Raw genomic sequence first — 7,962 nt, 5'->3', positions numbered from 1 at the left:
GAGCCTCCCAGCCCCCGAAGAGAGTGCACACTGCAACCTCACTCATGGCTGTGCTGTAGACCACTGTGTTGTTGAAAGAAAGACAGAAGGTGAAGGCAAAGAAGAAGAGGAAGAGAAAGAAGAATGGAAATTAATCTTGCAATAAAGTAGAGATTTGCTCTAAATGAAGTATGTAAATAGAAGAGATCCATGTAAACTTTTATTAAAGCTATTGTACTCTACAGAAATTATTCCCATTACATTGATTTTTTTTTTTGCTAGGAAAAATCCAGTAGCTCTTTAATCAAGGTATTGCACTACCACCTTTTGAGAACTGATTGCCCCTACATCAGCAGCCTAGTGCTTCATCTTGGGAAGGTGAGAATGGAATTCAAATCCAGGAATAAAGACACATGTATGACACATGTCTTAAAGTTATTAAGGTAAGTTATACTCAAGCTATACTTGGATGATGTCTTTAAATAGTTAGAAGCCAGAAAACAGTTGTCTCAAGTAATCTTGTGTTTCTATAATTTCCATGAGTCCCCAGAGGCAAGCTTCATCTCTTGCTATGCATTGGAAAGCTGCACATCTTATGAAAACCACCCAGCAGAGTAGTCAAGGGAGGCCTGTCAAAACTGGAATGTTAGGAGAAGACAACAGAAGAGTCCTAGGTTTATATCAAAGTGAGATGGTATCTTTAGAGGGGGGCCTGTCTGGGACCTAGAAGCTATCCAGTGCAGACTTATAAATTATTTATCCAACAAAAAGACAGACTCTTCACTGTATTTTGCAGAATACAAGACGAACCATGTAGCTACTTAAGGAAATCCAGAAGAACTAAGCTGTCTCCCTGTCATGCTGTGACACATTGGTGCCAGACACTCCTGAATTTCACTAGCATTTGCTGAAGCCATCTGAAACTGCTTCTCCAGTACCATGCAGAGAAAGCATTACATCCTTTCTCTGTAGCATATGATGAATGTAGATTCTGATTTTCTTACAAAAAAGGCAGAGCACATTAAGTAATAGCAGAAAATTAATATTGCATAATTAATGTATTTGATAAGAAAAATAGCACAAGAAGTATTGAAGAAGAATGTTAACTTATCATCTTTCTAGGGGAATCAGACAATGCATTCACAAATAATGTATTCATTAAATGGCAGAGAAAAATCATTGAGAAATAATTTTGCAAATAACATTTGAATGGTACTCATCTTAACCCAGCTTCACACAGCTGTCACTAAAATTTACCATACCTGACTGCCCTTTACCATTCTGATTAACACTAATAAAAAAATCTAATGGTGTTTTATAACCTTGTCAAAAAATCCAACTGCACAGGGCAAGTGGGTAAATAAAAATTTGCAGTGCTGACTTAGAGTCATAAGTATTACTGATTAATAAAGTGTGGTCTCTGTAATATACGTTTAATTACTCTTCTCAGTGCTTTGTTAACATGTGGCTGGAGTTAGTGGTATTGTACCATAGATAGACATGGAGTTGTGCTTAGATCTTTTGGAGAAATACTGAATAAACAAATCACAGTGATATTTATAATGTATAAGAACCACCAACGCCTTGGTAGATTTTAAATAAAAAAGACATAGGTATTGTCCTCGTACTTTTCTTTGAAACAAATTTTATTCACACCATGTCCTGGCATTCTCCATAAATTTTCTAAGAAATGTATCATTTCATCCAAAGCATTACTCAGGAAAACTACCTAAGATATCTTTTCATTGGGATGATGCAGTATTATTCTTCTCAGCAGTGGACTAGAAAAAGCATAAACTCCAGGTTCACAATGGAGTCCAATAATGATACGACTTGAAAAGTGAAATATTGAGCAATGAAGAAGAAGAAGAAAGAAAAGGATTTATGGAGATAGCATTTCTACCACCTGTCCATGTTACGTCTTTGAGACAAATTCGTATTTTGCAGTAATTCTGTTCTTTTATATGTACTCAGAAGGCTCCTGTCAGTTACTGGGACTCCACGATAAGGGTTAGCTATCGGCCTACACTTTTATTTTTGTATTGTAATTGGATTCAAGGGTGACAAGCCTATAATAGTTCGACAACAACATGTGTCAATTAGGTCAGTGGGATGTTTCCTCTGTGATCATGACTTAGAAGTTCTTATTAAGCTAAGGATTTACAGAACAGTAAAAGAAGCCGTGTTGTTAGATGAGCTGCTACACGACAAATATGTGTCTAATGTGTCAGTTTAGACAGTATCTAAACTGCTAGTTTTGAAGATCTTACATTTTCTCCGGATGCCTACACAACAGGTGCAGAGGTATCTAAACCTAGAAGAGAAAAAAAAAAAAAAAAAAAAAAAAAAAAAGAGGAGAATCTATTTCTTTGAGGCAAGAAGGAATAACTTGAGAGACTCATATTGAGACATAACATGGATTGGGGCTTTTTAGGAAATTGTTTGCTACAGGGGCATTTTATTAGATAAAATATAGTACTTTAGAGGGTGTTAAGTATACCATAATGTCTTTCCTCTAATGCTTTGGTGCTGCTATAAAATAAATGCATCCTGACCAGTGGTTACAAAGTCATGGAACGAATAATGCAAGTACTGAACCAGGTTACTTAGAGAAATTTTGATCCAGAGCTGATATTGAAATGGGATACGTAAGCAATACTGTCCGTGCTCCTAGGTGATTGTCCTCCCTTATTAGCACAACATCAGAAAGGACTTCACCATGAGAGCAGTGAGACACTGGCACAGGTTGCCCAGGGAAGCTGTGGCTGCCCCATCCCTGGAGGTGTTCAAGGCCAGGTTGGATGGGGCCTTGGGCAGCCTGAGCCGGTGGGAGGTGTCCCTGCCCATCACAGGGGGGTGGAATTACATTATCTTTAAGGTCCCTTCCAACACTAACTATACTATAATACTATGATACTATGACTTGTGTGTCAACGTTGTACCTCTCCTCACCTTCCTCATGTAGACTGAGACCACATCCATCTCCTGCAGAAGCAAAACAGGATGAGAAGGAAACGCCATTATCCTGGTAATCATGGCAGCTATTAAAAAGGGATCTGTTCGAAAGGCTGAGTTAACAAACAAGAACTCACATAAATGCCACAGAATTGTTCTCAGTACGTCTGTAAAGAGTCTGGGTAGTTTTTAGTGATAGTAGCCTCTTGTAAAGATTTTAATAGATGAATTCTAAATGCCATAATTTAATATACTTTCATTTTTCTCCAGCAGGAATAGGACAGAAAATGCAATTTTCCTTTGAATGTGTCTCTTGTCCTAGTGTTTTATTGCTGCACTACGCAAGAGCATATTGTTGTAGTTAGTACAGGAAAATTCCAGGCTAAAAGGTAGCGTTATACATACTATGGTGGTGAAGAGAACATATCCCACATCCTCGGTTTCATTCTTCTCTGAACTACTTTTAATACACTCATTTTCTCATCTGGGAGGAATCCGCTAAATTCGTTTTGGTGACAAAATCCATCCAAACTCCTCTATCTGCAGAATCCTGTCAACATATGCCAATTCAGTTCATACTTTACTTCATGTATTTGGACAAAATCCTGAATGATAAGAAGGAGGCGTTGCCCTTATCACAGTTTGTGAAATATGGTTTCCTTAGGAGTGACCTTCACTGAGGGTACATTCTGTGCCTACAAAGAGCAGAGTCATTAATAAATTATATACAATGTAGGGCTTGAAAAATATATACAAGGTAGACTAAGCTTTGTAGTTTTAAAAAGCTGTATAAACTGTTAGTATGTAATGTGACATTAAAAAAGGTAACTGGCAATACAATGTGTTTTTAGAAAATCCAGTGCTGTTTGATTACAAATGAAAAACAAAAGGAGAAGTCAACAAAATAATGTTACCTGCTGGTTTTATGGACTACTAGATATAAGAGTAGCAAAGTTTTTCGGTGTTTGTGAAAGGGGAGGTTATGCAAAATTCTGACTCCTAAATCTCTATGACTTCAAAAGTTCAAATTAAAAGGTCAGGGATAACTGTTGTACAGATTATTTGGAAAAAATAAACTGGAATTATATGGGCTGAAAAAAAAAGTAAATTCCAGTCTTTCAAGGAGGAGCGGTTCAAGGAAATGTCAAAAAACATCACCTCCAGTGTAAGGCAAGAGAATGATGTGAAGTATCATCACATCTGTACAAATGAATCAAAACTTTATTTTAATAAAGAAGCCTACAAAATAGCAGGTACTCAAGCATCCTGACAGTGAAGTAAGTTGGTTGAAATTCCCTGCCATTCAGTGAGACAAAACTGAGGCCTGTCCACATTACAAACTACAACACCGCATCAGAAAAGGTCCTTCTAATCACTTCTCTAGGAAAAGCACAAGAAGAAGACATACACACAGAATGACCCATCCCTGACAGATCCTTCTAGAGGCCAGAATTTGTCTGCATGGGCTGATTTTTTTCCTTTTCAAATCTACTTACCTCTCAGCACCCCTAAAATCACTGCCATGAGTATCACATAGTTATTAACTATGTGTTGCCTAAAAAATGCTACATAATGTTTACTTTTATACCTTCTGTCTGATAAACTGGAGTAGCTCTAGTGACAAAAAGGGGTTTTATTACTTATCTTTGTCTTATCCTATATCATACTTTTCTCCAGCATATGAGCCCATCATTTTATGGTGGAAGAACTCTTATTGTATTCTGTGAGAATATTTTAGGAACTATTGGCCTTTATTGAGGTAAATGTAGTTTACCTCTAAAAATATTCTGGGCCTTTACAACAGACTTCATACTTTGTTTTACATACAGTACTACAGTATTTTTTTCTTTGAAGGAAAAAAAGGCTATTAAAGCAAAGTGAGGGGTTTTTTGCTAGAACTTCAGCATACAGAAATGTAGGCACAGAACCCGTGTATCTGCTAAGAATGCAAATGTATTCTACTTTGACAGGTATTTCTGATAAGAAACAGCATAAACATTATTTTCAGTTGTAAGGGACTTCAGTGCAGCACACAAGTGCTTGTGCTTAGCCATCTGTTCCTCGGGAACATCCATTTCCCCGTGAGGCATTGTGTATCTTCATGTTTATAACTGATCACCCAAAGTGGAACAGGAATGGTGGCGAGTCAGTGCTCTATCACTCTTGCTAAGATCAATAGCCTGTGTCAGGCTTCACTGCCTGCACAGAAGGCACGCAGTTTGCTGAAGATGTATGAAGTGTAATAGTAAATGGTCAAGCCAGTGTGTGGCTGCTGTCTTTTCAGTGACTTTCTTACTGATTCCCTACCTGTATTGGGACTCATCAGATAAAGGATTTATTGTGCTGCTGCTGCTGCTGTGTGAGCTAAATGATGGCTGCCGGCTCCAGACAGAGGCATAGAAATGCTACTTTTGAGGGAAGCAGCATTCTGGTCTGTTTAATGAAATAAAAGTCTCCATGGACTTGTTTTATATTATACACTTTTACAAATATGACTCCATCAAAGAGCTAATGTACACTTCAGGGTTGAATTCTGATTTATATCCATCAAATTGTATTCAAACCAGTGGAACTGAGCAGCATGCAAGTGAAAATAGTAAGTTGCTCTCTGTCCCTAGAAGGTCCTTATAAACAGAGAAAATAGAATGTATTTGATTGTGTAGTTTTATGTAAAATATATCACATTAGTCTGCAAATTTGAGTAAACTTGCAGTCTAACACATCATGGAAATGAATTAATAGTGTCAGAACACTGACAAATGATAGAAACTCCGTACTTACTTTTTAAAAAGCAAATATTTTTTTCAAATGAGAACACACAAGATGGCTGAAAAAAAGAAATGGCTACAAATATATTTATTATTAAGGATTAGGAAAAGCACAATCAATTGCATGGCAATCTTGCATCTTGAGTGGGTTTCACTCAATCATTAAAAAAAGTATACAATGCTTTGTGCTATGGTATTGCTATATAACGCAATGCCAGGTAGAATCTCCGAACCACAGACATACAGCCTTCCTGTGGGAAAATGCCTAAGTTTTTCTTCATGACCTTGAATCTTGCTAGGGGCAAGCAGAAAGAACGTTTTGGTGATTAAGTGTAGGAGAAATTCTTTGAAAATGTCTTTGGGGAGGGTTAGCTTAGTCATTAGACATATGGTATTTTTAAACATCCTGGATCAGAACTTCAAACTCGGCCTCTTTGTGTTGTGGGTGTGGTATGAAAGACAAAAACTGCCCTTGTAAGGCTCTGTCACACCTCCGCTGTGTACGCTGTGTATCAGAACCAAGCAGTGTACCTAATCAAGGTAAAATGAGAAAAGGAAGGAATCCAGCTGCAGTTTCCTCTTTTTCATCTAAATTTCTGGTTTGAATGGCACTGAACTATTTTAGAATGTAACAGTTACGTGCTGACAAAAAATATAATCAGAATGAACTGATGATCCCTAAAATCTCATTATTCAGGGAAAAAAAGAAATGAGGTTGCTCTTCTGTTCTCCCCATCCCAGTCATTATTTTTTTGCTTTAGTTTTGAATGAATAACAGTGAAAATAAAGCATTTCTTCCACATGCAGATGAATCTTTGTATTGACCATGTACTCCCCATCACTGCTTTCCGTCAATGTTTAAATGATCATTTTAGATGATCCAAGCAACAGTTTCCATTAAAAACACTGGTGAGATTCTTTTGCACTCTCTGATACAGCCCTCCATTTCTAAGAGATTTCTCCTAATATTCACGGAGTCAGTTGCATTAAAATCACAAGTATTGTCCAAATTATACTTTCAGTGTGCTTTTAGACAAGTCTGCTTGTCTAAAGCTGCTGGTGTTTTACTCACTCTGTAGAATAAAGTAAGTTTACCAAACTTCATTTGAAGGGGTAAGAGTACCTGAGAGCTCTGTGCAAGGTCAAGTTCTTGTGCAGGAACTGCTGGGAACCTCTCAGTAAAACCAGTATCCATGACATAAATATGATAGAAAGTTTCTGATGAGCTCAGGAAGAGGCAACTATGTCTATTAGTGCTCTAGGAAGATACACAATGGTTGCTCACAGTCCTTGAAGATATAATCTAGGATTACAGCTATTACAGATATAAAAATAGTATTTTTAAAACTTGCATAAACATTCACCTCTAGCTTAGAAAAATCTCTTCCCAAAGATGGGCACAATGTGTTATCCATGATCATCTTTCTCAAATATACGTCTCTTCCTCTGCAATCTCCTCTTCCTCATACTCCCAAAAAACGTAGTCATGTCCTGCAGGTTAGCTTTATTCTGACTACATTGGCAACAGGCAAGACCAGAGAATAAACTCATAAGCAGAAACCTGGAGAAACTTGCTGGTAGATGGTTCTTTTCCATATCCATATTGTCACTGTTCCAACTTAGCACCAACTTACACAGCTTGCATCTGTTGACAGATTGTACAGATAGATGCCCACATTCTCATACAGGCAGACTCTGTGTGCTCTAACACCAAAATTATACTTTACAACTCAACCTGGAGACCAACCAACCAATGGCTACCAGAGCCTTGGGAACACTGGGTGAGATAGTTCCTAGTGAGACAGATTGCTTAGTGAACAGAGGTGGCACTCTAATGTGTTTGCTATAACACAGAGACCATTAAAAAACCTAGGTGCCGGGGCAGAGATCACAAGAGTGAGGTCTCCATTCAAAAGTAATTATAATGAATGTATCACCAGAAAGTGATGGAGGGGTGTTCTGGGGAACCTTGCCTTCCACCTGCTGAGGTGGGATCTCCTAACAGCAGCCAAAGCCTCAGTAATGCTTCCAGCTTGGCAGGCGGCAGATCCCATACCTGCTGGCAGCTTCCTCCAGCCTGCCGCATTGCCTTAAGCCTTATGTGAACTGAGCTGTGGACAGTAAGCTCTCAGCCATTTCTCAGTCTCACCCACACACTAGCCAAAGCATTTGACAGCAGTGAGCAAGTTAAATGAGGCAGAGATTGAGGGTCCCTCTTCTCCCTCACACAACTCCCACCACGTTGTTCTGACACTGCTAG

The sequence above is a fragment of the Cuculus canorus genome, chromosome Z, assembly GCF_017976375.1.
Source record: "Cuculus canorus isolate bCucCan1 chromosome Z, bCucCan1.pri, whole genome shotgun sequence".
Taxonomy (NCBI): Eukaryota; Metazoa; Chordata; class Aves; order Cuculiformes; family Cuculidae; genus Cuculus; species Cuculus canorus.
The sequence above is the reverse complement of the archived record's forward strand: the minus strand, read 5'-3'. Positions refer to the sequence as shown.